Source organism: Pinus tabuliformis, chromosome 7, assembly GCF_031772625.1.
Source record: "Pinus tabuliformis cultivar Carrire ecotype Pingquan chromosome 7, CPIR1, whole genome shotgun sequence".
Classification (NCBI taxonomy): Eukaryota; Viridiplantae; Streptophyta; class Pinopsida; order Pinales; family Pinaceae; genus Pinus; species Pinus tabuliformis.
In genome coordinates, this window is record NC_142293.1 from 463,073,476 (window position 1) to 463,087,433 (window position 13,958).

General features: G+C 41.4%; 1 pseudogene; it reads right to left on the minus strand.

The window, feature by feature from the left end:
* LOC149247952 (iron-sulfur cluster assembly SufBD family protein ABCI8, chloroplastic-like) overlaps positions 1-13,660 on the minus strand; it is a 73,382-nt pseudogene extending 59,722 nt beyond the window's left edge.
* Between the last annotated feature and the right edge of the window lie 298 nt (positions 13,661-13,958).

Here is a 13,958-nt window from a genome sequence, read left to right on the forward strand (position 1 = left end):
AATAATTAGTCAAAGAAAGATACCAAGAACTACTCCTAGGCGGACTGTAAAAAAATTGATTCACGCTCCCTTAATTCAATAATAGGTTGATTTTCAGGGAAAGGGATGCCTACTTCTTCTTCTTCCGGAGCAAGTTCTTCAATAGAAATCAATCCAGAAGGAAGATCTTGAGTGATTACTCTTTCTACCCTAGGTGAACTAGGACCACTAAAAGATGGAGAAACAAACCCCGATGTCGGAGTAGCAGCAAATTCATTTTCAGGCTCGGATATTTCGGGTTCTTCACCTATATCTCTAGTAGATGAAAAGCTACCAGCGATTTCAGAGACAGACACTGACTGTGGATTATATTCTGCTACTGGCGTTTGAAAATCAGGATGTACTATCAAAGAAGATTCTCCTTCTTCCGGTGACCCAACTCTACTGTCTCTAGGAGTTACGAGGACTTTTAAGCCTTCAAGTTGGCTCAGTACTTCCTCAGGAGGTTGGCCCCGAAGTCTACGGGACTTCCTCAGTAACTCAGCCACGTTTATAATCTCAGGAGACTGGCCCCGAAGTCTACGGGACTGTCTTGGTAATTCAGCCATAGTTAAAGACTTTTAACTACTTCACACACAAACAAAGTAAAATCTCAATGAAAATCACCTAAAGTCTCTAAAGAACCAAACAAATTTGAATCACACGCCTAAAGAATCTAGGAAATCAAACACACACAAACAGTAACTTTCCGCACCGAAAACACTAGTTGGTGATGAAATCCAATGTCGCAGAGTTCAGTAACCCCGGCAACCTGCTTAACGAATAGACTGGCACAAGTTCCTCCACTTAACTGTCTCGAGTGAAGTGAACCCCCCAGAAAATCCAAGTGAGTCTAGCCGACGTCTTCTCCAGGTACAGTGGGATCTTCCCACCACTGTCACATTAGGAAGAGTCCTAAAGGATATGGCCACAAAGGTTACCAACTGAGACAAATACACCTAGGGGAACAGTCTACGATCCGATACGCACGCAAAGGCAGAGTAGCAAGCTCAATCCCCTTGAAGGCTCCTTGACATAATCCAAGGTTTACCAACAAGTGACCCCAGGCTCCTCGACAATGGTTAATCCGAGGTTTACCATTTGTAATACGTGAATATCTGGCATTGTTCCCAATGAGGAAGGATTGATTCCCACACTGGTTCAGACACGATCTCGTGCTTCTCCTTTAAGAGGAGCTTTCCCAGAGCATAAATGCAACAATTGGATTTCTTCCCTACCACAAGATACAACTACTTGTTTGTTTTTACTGTCTTGGAGAGTTAATTACTCTCCTACTCCAAGACACTAGACTAAGCTAAGTTGGTGTATCAGAGCCCTAGAAATAAAAATGTTACTAGGTGAATTTTACTTTAAGCATTAATTTTAGTAGCTTTTGTTTAAGTCCAAAGGTGTGGAGATGAAACTCGTGGTATGAAGACTCGACTCAAAATCACTAAAAATGCACCTAAGATGATCCAAACAATCTTTTTCTCTTCGATGAACTTCTAAACTAAGAAAGAGTTTGAGAATGCAAATACTTTGTAAACACAAATCTTTCTCAATTAAACAAATTAAAAGAAGAGCTTTTCCTTTCCAAAGCACTCAAAACGAGACAACTAATTATTTCACAAAAATTTCCCTTTTTCGTTTCAAAGCACTCAATCACTACAAAAAACAAACTTTTTTCAAAAGAGATTTTTTATATTTTGTAAATAAAACACTCAAAACTAATAAAAATGACTAACTTTGAGAGCTACAAACTATAAAAACCTATTTGAAGTCAAAGCCTACTAAAAGTCTTTTTAGAGGATGTTTTACTCAGCTAGATGTAAGCTAAGGACTAATTCATGCAGAATCACAAATCAGTCAAGAACAACCAATTTCGTTTTCTTTTTGAAAATGAAAATCCAAACTCTCAAACACAAGCTTTTCGAAGTTTTGAAATGAGAAAATACAAAGCGGATTCCTCAACAAGGGGAGATTTCATACATGGTCAGACTCATAAGAAGGCTGGTAGACACTAAGGTGATCTGAAGTCCCTATAGCTTCTAAGCTGAGAGCCACTACACAACCAAAATGAAAAACAAACCCAACAAGCAAAACTCCTAGGAATTTCACCTAAAACCCTAGTACTAGTGAAATTAAACCAAGGAAAGTTTTTGATAGGGTACACGCAGGTCTGGGCAATGGCTAAAACCTATAAACAAATTCTAAACTGATAAAAAAGAGAAAAATTTAAAATTTCTCAAACTTTTGACAGGGTACGCAGGCAGGCTGTTTACATAGGTGCGTTCATGCTCTGTGCACAAAGCAAAAGCGCATACAGGTACGCACTGTGCTTAACTCAGAGGGTGCGTACTTCTCCCAAAACTATGAAAAATAAAAACTAACTCCAAATTAACTAAATCCACCCAATCCCACAATCATCAAGTCAAAAACAGAAACAAAAATAGAGTTTCTCATGTCAAAGTAAAAACAAAGAAAACAATCAACCTCCCCAGTTGAGTCGCCATTTTGTCACACTGAATAAGTCGATCTTGCGGACAAGATAGACCTTCCTAGAATCTAAAGAAGACCTAATGACAAGCAAACCAACCAGACACTATCTTTCTCTAAATATGCTTTGATAGACAATAGAAAACAAGTGTTTTTAGGGCCTACCTTAGGTCCAACGCTAGCTTGTGGATGCCCTCGCTCCTTCGATCCAAATGAGCTCATTTTCGCGAATCTGCAAACACAAACAAGGCAAACAAATTAAATAGCACCTGAAAAGACAATTGCATAAAACATATTTAACATGAAAGTCAAGGAGTCCATGAAACAAATAACATAAGATACTTGTTGAGAAAAATGAGTTTGATTGTATTAATTCAAAAGAAGAAGAACCTTACAACCTTTGCCTGACGCTGTACAATCTCCTCCCAGGGTCCAGCAAGAAGTCTCCTCTACTTTGACAAGTTTCACTCACTCCCCAATGAAACCAAAAATGGTATGTGATCTCTCCTCTTTAGGCTTAACTAGGAAGTCTTGATTTCACCAGCATTTACCCTCAAAAAATGTTCAGCTTCTAACCTCCCTAGCAACCAGCCCAATGCCTGTATTTATAGTGCAATGGAGGGAGGTTACTAGGTCCTCCTTCAAAGGGATAAAGCCCTCCTTCAAAGGGATAGCTCCTCTCATCAAGGGATTAGCTCCTTCTCTTTTGGGATGCATGAACCACCTTAGAGCGAACAATCCACGTCAAAATTCCTTCTAGAAACCTCTTGAATTAACCCAAAGTGAGTTTTTTAAGATAAAACTTGCGCCTTTTGACTTTCACAGGGGTCCGCACCTACACCGTTAGGGACAGAGTGGGCAGGTCCGCAGTTTTTGTACACATAAGGTGCGGGACCGCAGGTGACCATGAGAGAAAGTGCGGAACCAGAGTTACATTGATTTTTAATGCCTTTCTCTCATCTTCAAAGCTTGATTTGGAGAGCTGAGGTCTGAGACTTGCTTAGGAGGACAGTACAAGTGATGATAGACCCATACTGACTGCAAATAATCATGATGACGATATTTTTGTGTAGCACACTCAAAAAAGGAAATTGGAATAGCATCAGAACGAGGTAGGTCATCTCTCTCATTATACTTTTCAACTATAATCTAGGAAGATGTCTAGTTGATTGTCACTTCAGTTGCTACAGCCACTCATTGGTCTAGAGGGATCATATATATCCGTAGAGAGGACTAACCTTGTCGACAAAATGGTGACTCCACTGGGGAGCCTATGACCCTTCCCTTCCCTTTCTTCAACTTGTCTTTTGACGAGTTTGATCAAACATTCATTTTTAGACATCATTTCTTGTTTGTAGTCAGAGTCAATTTTTGGTAGATGTCTGAAGGTTGTTAAGCTAAATTGTTCTTGAATATTTTGAGTTTCTTTTTTTCTCCTCGACCATCACTGGTTTGACCTTGACATTCAAGATGAGATCGCGGGTTTGTTGATTATAGTAGCGATGATCGCTACTTTCCTCCTAACATGTACGATGATTACATAAAACTAAGAAATTTTGGGTTTCTCTTCTTATTTTCAGTTATGTTTTCCTTCTCCTAGCGATTTACCAGTGTGATCTTCATTGGCTTAGTTATTTTCTTATTTCAATCACCTTTTAACTTGGTTTGAGTGTCCTTGAGGTTTGATTAGCCTTTTAAGGTTTCTAGGTATTCTAGGTCAACCTTTGTCCACTCGTTGGTCTTTTCATCAGTTATTAGAGATCAATTACCTATGTTAGAGAGTCTTTGTGTGTTTAGACATCCTTTTCAAATCAATTTTGGTTCTTGTGTCTTAAGTTGTTTTCATTAGTAGATCTTAGGAAAGTCACTTAAGTTCTCTTTGACAAACAATAGATTACAAATTGATTGTCTCATATGGAATCAAAAGGAAGTTTTTTCTTTGAATTTTTGTTTCGAAAAGTGAAAGTGAAAGTGTTATTCTTTTTATAGTTTTCAAATAATTTTGAGTTTCATTTAAATGATTGATGTGAGAGAGATTTTCATATTTGTTGGCTTGCTTGGATTATATTTTACTTTTGCACTAGATTACTTTAGTTGCATTTTGAAAAAGAGAAAAGATCATCATTATATCTTAAGGAAATTTTTCTTTAAGGTATGTTTTGGCATTGAATTTTCTTATCATATAAAAGATTAGATTTCATATTTTTCATTTTGAATTTGAATAGTGCCTTGGATGCATTTTTTCATTTGGTTTGATTCATGATTTGAGTGATCTTCTTCCCTACATAGATATCTTTTATCGAATTAAAGGATTTCATTTCATCATCTAGTTTGCATTTTAGGAATAGGTAACATCATTAAGGCCTTGAAATTGAAACATAATTCCAAGATCAACTTTAAAATCTATCAATTAATCTAAGGAGAATTTGAAACATTAACGTTCATGTTTAGTGCTCTAGGCAAGAGACATGTTCTGGCGTGTTTAAAACTTAGCAATTGTCATTCGCTTTGGCTTTAGATAGTGCTAGCACAGACTCGTGCTCCCCATATCATCGTGTATATAAAGGGAGACCCCCATAGGTTGCAAACCATTATCCATATGAAGCTTCATCTACCATGATGTAAACGTGATACACCGAACATAGTATTCGGGGAGATTACCTCCACGTACGTCAAATCCTTGTTAAAGTTATTTGCTGAGGTGTATGTTGTAGTTCACGGTTACTTGGTACTCCTTTTACCTAGATTCACTTGAGGAGTCATTTAGATATTTTCTTACTCTTTAAATTTGAAAGGATTATCTAGAAATTTGTTCTTTCAAGCTCGCTTAACCATCGAAAGAAACTAGAGTCACATTTTCACCCTTTTCTCAACTCTTAAAGTATGAAAAGGAAAAATTATTGTTTCTAAAAAATAGCTTCCCAAGATCAACATGTCAAACCCAGGCGGTTTCCTCTTGGACCAAAATTGAGTAATTCCGTGTTAATTTCAAGATTGTTAAAATCCCTAAACAAATCTCCTTTCCTTTTTTGCTATTGAGAGGAAGTCATCATGGCTGACCCATTGAGTTCATCTCATAGTTCCTCTTCATTGTCTAATACTGAAATGTCCTCCCAAGGAATTTATCTACAACTTCCTCAGTCACTTGAGGATCAAGGTTTTGAACTTGGAATTACTCTAAGCATTCAAACTTTGTCTTCTCATATACCTCCATCAAATTCCTGGTCACCTCAAGAATTTGATCCGAATTCCTCTGATAATCCTATTCAGACCCCTGAGAGTCAACAAACTCCTGAAAGTCCGTAAAGGCTTGTTGTTTATTCATCAAATCCATTGTTAGATCCTGTTGTGATATCTCCTCAGTGTCATTACAGTCTGTACGATCGGCCTAGTATTCCTTTGGAGTTATCTCCTCATACATCTTGGGTTCCTCGTCACCAATTGTTTCCATCTATGGAGTTAGAAAGTGAAATTCCATTCTCCTCTCTAGGTCATTCAGAAGTTTTCGCTACCCATACTCCTCATGTTGATGATGAGCGAGGATATGAATTTCCTCAAGAAGGATTTCCTTATATAGGAAGATTCTCATCTCTCATCCCCCGTGAAACTAGTCGACCCATGTTTCCACATGGTTATACCACTTTAGCTCAGTTAGTTTTGGGTACTCCTAGTGCCTCATCATTATATCAGATCCCCATCTGATCTTCTAATGCTATGCCTACATCATATTCGTTCATTCCAAAAATGACCTCTTGAACTTCTGTACAAACTATAGTCACCTCAGTTCCTTTTCAACCTACCATTTTGTCATGGCCTATCTCATCATTTCAACTGACTCTTTTGGTTCAACCTACTATCTCAGGTTAGGTCTCGGTAAGTTCTTCTACCCCTCCATCAAGTGGATGGAATGTGCCACCGCCTGGTCAGAAAGATATAAATACTCCTCTTGTGTCAGGTGAAACCAATGTGAGTGGACTACAAAATCACATGGTTGGAGCAAATCAGCCTTTATTATGGTGTTATTGCTAACCCTTCTAGTCCATCCGAGTCAGGTAATGTCCAATATCAGTAGCCATATATCACTCAAGTTCTGTTCCAACATGCTGATGTCCCATATGGTTCGGAAGCCTTAGTTAATCCGCCTTACATTCCTCAATATGGAACTTATGTCAAGTCTGGTCAATCCACTATTCCTGGTGGATATTGTTGAAATTTGGTACCGGAGGACAGGTGGTTCCCTTAGGCTTTGATCTTTGGCCTAGGGAAAAGTGTCCAAAAGAATTTAATTTTTCTCCTAAAGTGACTTTATAATTTTATAAAGTTAAATCTAATTTAAAAGTGACTTTAAGTGATAAAGTTATTAAGTCTAATTTTAAAGTGACTTTTATAAAGTCAATGAAAAATTAGAAATGAAAAGTGACTTTGGAAATAAATGACTAAGTGGGTCTTTATTAAAGTGGGGTGAATTAAAAAATAAAAAGTGAGATTTAAATGAGCATTTAATCTCAACCATTGATCTAAATCTATTTCAGCCATTGGATTTAGAGATCACCCAAAAGTCACTTGGATCACCCAAAAGTCACTTGGAGTTATATTAAAGGAGGAAAAGGAGGAAAAGGTCATTCATTCTTTCATGAGCAGATTGGGAGAAGGAGAGCAAGAGAGCAAGAGAGATTTCTGAGCAGGGAGGAGAAGGAGACAGCAGCTTGGCACACATTCCAAGGCAGCAGTTGAGCAGATTTGTACAGCTGATTCAGCACATAGTGAAAGGCAGATTTTTGCACAAAAATCGAGGAGCAGTTTGCTGATTTTTCTGCACACAAAACGGAGGTCGTACAACATTTATTGCTGTACTGTTTGCTGTAATTTCCAGATTGCTGTGAGGCACGGGAAAGGAGATAAGTTGTAAATTTGCTTGCTGATTTTTTGCTGAATAATTCTCACTGTAAAAAGACAATTTTCAGAAATAAAGAAGAGCTCTCAAACTGGTTTTCCCCAAGAGTTGTAGGGGGTTTTTCCAGGGTCAAGTTGACCAAAAATATCAGTGTTTTAATGTGTTTTAATGGCTGTTTTTAATTGCTGATTTTTAATTCTGCAATTTCCAGCATTCTGAAAAATTTCCAGAATTTGTGTTTTCAGCAATATTTATTTTTTTTCAGTCTGTTAAATGTATGGTTATGGGAATGGGCATTTAACTAAATGGGAGAAATAAGGAGAAACTGAAAACCGGGGTGGGAAAACAGAAATTTTTACATGGTATCAGAGCTTGAGTGCTGAAGGGCAGTTTGGGACAGCAAAAGGAAAAATTACAGTTGCTGATTTTTCACTCAGAAAATTCCAGCAAGCTGATTTTTTCATAAACAACAGTTTTATCTTTACTACAACAGTGTTATTTTTCAGTTTTAGGACAACAGGATGTCATTGGGATTGAGGGTGGAGGATAGGCTGGATGGGCATATAAATTACAGCGTTTGGAAGGAGAGAATGCAGAATATCTTTGAGGAGGCAGAAGTCTGGGATATCATGGTGCATACCGCACAGAACCCTGTTGTTGTGCCCACTGATGTTACTCAGTTGGCTGAGTATAAAAAGAAGAACAATAAGGGTAAGAGGCTGATTCTAGACGGAATCAAAGACCATTGCATTCCTCATGTGAGAGGAAAGAGCAATGCCCATGAGATGTGGACAGCATTGTCCAATCTCTACCAGAGTACCAATGAGAACCGGAAGATGGTCCTGAAGGAGAAGCTGAAGAACATTAAGATGGGGAATGATAGTGCAGCTGGATATCTCACAAAGATTACCAATGTGAGAGATGAGTTGGCAGCGATTGGAGAGGCCATTCCACCCACTGAGTTGGTGCGTATTGCAGTGAATGGCCTCCCCCATTCATGGTTGAACTTTGCTGATGGGGTTTGTGCACGTGAGACCCTTCCCACATGGGAGAGGTTTTGGGATGATTGCATTCAGACAGAGATCAGGAAAGGACAGCTTGGGGCAGCCAAGGCAGTTGAGCAGGATGAGGATGTAGCACTGGTGGCAGGAGGCAAGAAAGGCAAAGGGAAGAAGCAGGCTTTTACAAGCAGTGGTGGGGGAAAAGGCAAAGGTAAAGGTAAACATGGTAACTCACAGAAGGACTATTCCAAGGTGAAGTGTTGGAATTGTCAAAAGATGGGACACTATGCAGTTGTGTGTCCGGAGAAGAAGAAGAAGAAGGGGAAGAACCAGGATGTGGCAGCTTCAGTAGAGATTGAGGACTTTGCTGGTCGTTTTGACCGAGAGTTTGCGTTCACTACGTGTGAGTCCTCTAGTGCAGGATCACCTGCCACACAGGTTCATTGGGAGCATGCTTTTCCCTCGATTAGCGGAGCATCTACAGGTATCTGGTATGTGGACAATGGGGCTTCACGTCATATGACAGGAGTCCGTAAGTACTTCTCAGAGCTTTCAGAGAGTGGCACTGATATTGAGGTAGTACTTGGTGATGACAGAGTTGTTAGAGCAGTCGGGGTGGGGACAGTGACATTTCAGAGGGAGTCCAAACCTCCCTTGAAGGTGTCAGAGGTTCTTTATGTGCCAGGGATGAGGAAGAACCTCATATCCGTCTCAGCTTTGGAGGACAGAGGATATGAGGTACTGTTCAGGGGAGGACAGGTGTTGATGTATCCCAGGGGCACTCCAGCTGATTCAGCTAGAGTGATAGGTGTACGCCATGCAAAGGTGTACAAGTTTGCATTTCAACCCCTTTTGGCATTGAGCAGTAGTACCGACAGCAGAGCTAGCAGTTCTGAGCTGTGTGAGATTTGGCACCGCAGGATGGGACATATGTATCATGGAGCCTTGAGGACATTGCGGGAGATCACTACAGGTGTGCCAGATTTCAGTACTGATAACTTTGATACTTGCAGAGGTTGTGCGATGGGAAAATTTGCCAAATCCCCTTTTCCCAGCAGTGACAGCAGAGCGACGGGGATACTTGATTTGATTCATTCCGATGTGAGCGGTTGGATGTCTCATGTTTCCTTGAGTGGGTATGAGTACTATGTTTTATTCATTGATGATCACTCCAGGAGGACCTGGATTTATTTCTTGAAGACCAAGAGTGAGGTCTTCAAGCGGTTTCAGGAGTTCAGAGCTCTTGTGGAGACACAGACAGGTCGAAAGATCAAGTCCTTGAGGTCGGACAATGGAGGAGAGTACACCCTTGGAGAGTTTGTTGACCATTGTGCGGAGGCAGGCATTAGGAGGGAGTTCACTGTTCCTTACAACCCCCAGCAGAACGGGGTTGCGGAGAGGAAGAACAGATCCATCATAGAGGCTGCCAAAGCTATGTTACATGATCAGGGGTTGCCATTGTTCTTGTGGGCAGAGGCCTGCAACACAGCTGTTTACTTGCAGAACAGGAGTCCGCATCGTGCCTTGGGGCACATGACTCCGGAGGAGGCTTTCTCTGGGAAGAAGCCTGATCTTGGTCATCTTCATATCTTTGGATGCATTACATACTCCTATATACCCAAGGAGAAGATGACCAAACTAGAGCCCACCGCAGAGAAGGGTATCTTTGTGGGCTACAGTGAGACCTCAAAGGCCTTTCGGATTTACATTCCTGCACAGAGGAGAGTTGTTGTCAGACGGGATGTGAAGTTCGAGGAGGACAGGGCCTTTAGGAGGTCACGGGAGTTAGAGTATCTGGATCAGCCAGACCCTCAGCAGCAGTTGAGTCAGTCGCAGGGATCCAGTGGGCAGGGATCAGGAGGATCCGGAGGTACATCTATGAGGATGTCAGGTCCGTCAGTGAGCAGTGGCTCATCGAGCCAGAGGGGTGGTGCTCCGGGCAGCATGCAGAGCAGTTCACAGAGCAGTTCACTAGGGAGTCCACTGATGGACAGTTCACACGGTACCTCAGCTTCTACAGGTTCAGGTGCAGGCAGGAGGACAGCAGACAGACAGTCAGGAGTTCAGGCTACTGATGATGATGAGGAGGAGGAGTTTCATTCTCCGGTGGAAGAAGTGCGCTCAGGGAAGAGGAAGCCCAAGTGGCTTCAGGACACCTTGAGAGATGCCACATCTGTTGCTGAGCCGAAGAGGCCGGTCAGAGAGAGTAGACCACCTGAGAGGTTTTGTAGTTATATGGCGATGGTTATCAGCATCCTTGACTCTGAGCCTTCTAGCTATGAGGAGGAAGCTAGCCAGCAGGTCTGGAGAGAGGCCATGCAGGAGGAGTATTCTTCTATCATGAAGAATGATGTTTGGGAGGTGGTGCCGAGGCCTGAGGGCAAATCCGTGGTTACTTCCAGATGGCTTTACAAGGTAAAGCATGCTGCAGATGGCAGCATTGAGAAATTCAAAGCGAGGTTTGTGGCTAGAGGGTTCTCCCAGGTAGAGGGAGTTGATTATGAGGAGACCTTCGCTCCCGTGGCTCGATATACTTCGATCCGCTCCATTATATCGATAGCAGCAGAGATGGGTTGGAAGATCCACCAGATGGATGTGAAGACCGCATTTCTCAATGGCTTCATACAGGAGGAGGTGTACATTGAGCAGCCACAGGGCTTTGAGGTGCATGGGAAGGAGTCCCATGTGTGCAGATTGAAGAAGGCCCTTTATGGCCTGAAGCAAGCTCCCAGAGCTTGGTACTCCAGGATAGATGCATACTTGCAGGGGATGGGTTTCACAAAGAGTGAGGCAGATCCGAACCTTTACTTTATTGTGATTGGTGAGGAGCCTCTCATTCTGGTGCTATATGTGGATGACTTGATCATTACAGGTGCAGAGAGACTCATAGAGCACTGCAAGAGAGATCTTGCGGCGGAGTTTGAGATGAAGGACATTGGCTTGATGCATTACTTTTTGGGTTTGGAGGTGTGGCAGGAGGAGGGGCATTTCTTCCTGGGGCAGGGGAAGTATATTGTGGACATCCTTAGCAGATTCCACATGGAGGATTGTAGACCCATGTCGACATCGATGATCACCAACTGGAAGAAGCTTCATGCTTCGGATTCCGAGTTGGTGGATCCCACATTGTACAGGCAGCTGATTGGTTCCTTGATGTATTTGGTCAACACTAGACCAGATATTTGTTTTGCAGTCAACACGATGAGTCAGTTTATGTGTGAGCCTAGGAAGGTTCACTGGGTGGCTGCAAAACACATTTTGCGGTACTTGCAGGGGACAGTGGATTATGGTCTGGACTACAGGCAGGGAGATGGAGTGAGATTGGCAGGATACACTGATTCTGATTGGGCAGGTTGTGCTTCTGATAGGAAGAGCACTTCAGGGTGTTGTTTTGGGTTGGGTTCAGTAGTAGTGTCATGGTTCAGCCGGAAGCAGCAGTCAGTAGCACTGAGTTCAGCGGAAGCAGAGTATATGGCAGCCAGTCTAGCTAGTTGTGAGGCTATCTGGCTTCGCAAGATGTTGTTTGGCTTATTTGGTCAGCCGTTGAGACCTTCAGTGATTTACTGTGATAATCAGAGTTGCATTAAACTCACGGAGAATCCAGTATTTCATGACAGGTCAAAGCATATCGGGATCAGATATCATTTCATCAGAGACTATGTTCAGAAGGGAGCTGTGAAGCTTGAGTATATTTCCACTGATGAGCAGGTTGCAGATATCCTTACCAAAGCCTTACCACGGGGCAAGCATGTCTACTTCAGAGACAAGATGGGTGTGGTGAGGAACACCTTCCTCGGTAAGAGGGAGTGTTGAAATTTGGTACCGGAGGACAGGTGGTTCCCTTAGGCTTTGATCTTTGGCCTAGGGAAAAGTGTCCAAAAGAATTTAATTTTTCTCCTAAAGTGACTTTATAATTTTATAAAGTTAAATCTAATTTAAAAGTGACTTTAAGTGATAAAGTTATTAAGTCTAATTTTAAAGTGACTTTTATAAAGTCAATGAAAAATTAGAAAGGAAAAGTGACTTTGGAAATAAATGACTAAGTGGGTCTTTATTAAAGTGGGGTGAATTAAAAAATAGAAAGTGAGATTGAAATGAGCATTTAATCTCAACCATTGATCTAAATCTATTTCAGCCATTGGATTTAGAGATCACCCAAAAGTCACTTGGATCACCCAAAAGTCACTTGGAGTTATATTAAAGGAGGAAAAGGAGGAAAAGGTCATTCATTCTTTCATGAGCAGATTGGGAGAAGGAGAGAAAGAGAGATTTCTGAGCAGGGAGGAGAAGGAGACAGCAGCTTGGCACACATTCCAAGGCAGCAGTTGAGCAGATTTGTATAGCTGATTCAGCACATAGTGAAAGGCAGATTTTTGCACAAAAATCGAGGAGCAGTTTGCTGATTTTTTTGCACGCAAAACGGAGGTCGTACAACATTTATTGCTGTCCTGTTTGCTGTAATTTCCAGATTGCTGTGAGGCACGGGAAAGGAGATAAGTTGTAAATTTGCTTGCTGATTTTTTGCTGAATAATTCTCACTGTAAAAAGACAATTTTCAGAAATAAAGAAGAGCTCTCAAACTGGTTTTCCCCAAGAGTTGTAGGGGGTTTTTCCAGGGTCAAGTTGACCAAAAATATCAGTGTTTTAATTTGTTTTAATGGCTGTTTTTAATTGCTGATTTTTAATTCTGCAATTTCCAGCATTCTGAAAAATTTCCAGAATTTGTGTTTTCAGCAATATTTATTTTTTTTCAGTCTGTTAAATGTATGGTTATGGGAATGGGCATTTAACTGCATGGGAGAAATAAGGAGAAACTGAAAACCGGGGTGGGAAAACAGAATTTTTACAGCTAGATTCAATTTGGGAACTATCAATACCCTTAGGGTATAACACTAGCAACAAGGACAACCTTTGCAGCAGCAAGGGAAACCTTCGCAATAGCAAGGGAAATATTTGTAGTAGTAAGGGTAAGCATCGCTGCAGTAATGGAAACTGTTACAGTAGCAAGGGAAACCTTTGCTGCAGTCGCAACAACCTTTGTAGCCGTAAACTCAGTTTATTCAATAGTCATCCCAACCTTTTTCCTCGCAAGGCCAACCATTGCAGCAGCAAGGTTAGCCTTTGCAGTAGTGAAGTCAGCCTTCGCAGTAATAAGGTCAGCCTTGGCAGTAACAAGATTTATATCCATATCAACAAGGTCAGCCTTTGCAAGGCCAAGGTCAACCCCTGTAGTAATAGGGTCAATCTCCATACATCCACGGTCAACAGGTTCAATAACCTCATAACTCGTATGTCGTGTACAATGCTTATCAGTGGCCTATGGTAGGACAATATCAAGCCTACCATGGACCAAATCCACCTTACAATCAAGGGAACCCTTAGTGGGGACAAAATTTGGTTCCACATGGACAAAATCCTCAATTGTGGGGGCATAATCCTTACCAGCAAGGATGGACTCTGCAATTCGGGTCTCCTCAAAGAACCTATATTCCATTTAACACACAATTCCCTTTCTTGGCTACGTTGGAGTTGACCGATGTCTCAAGGCT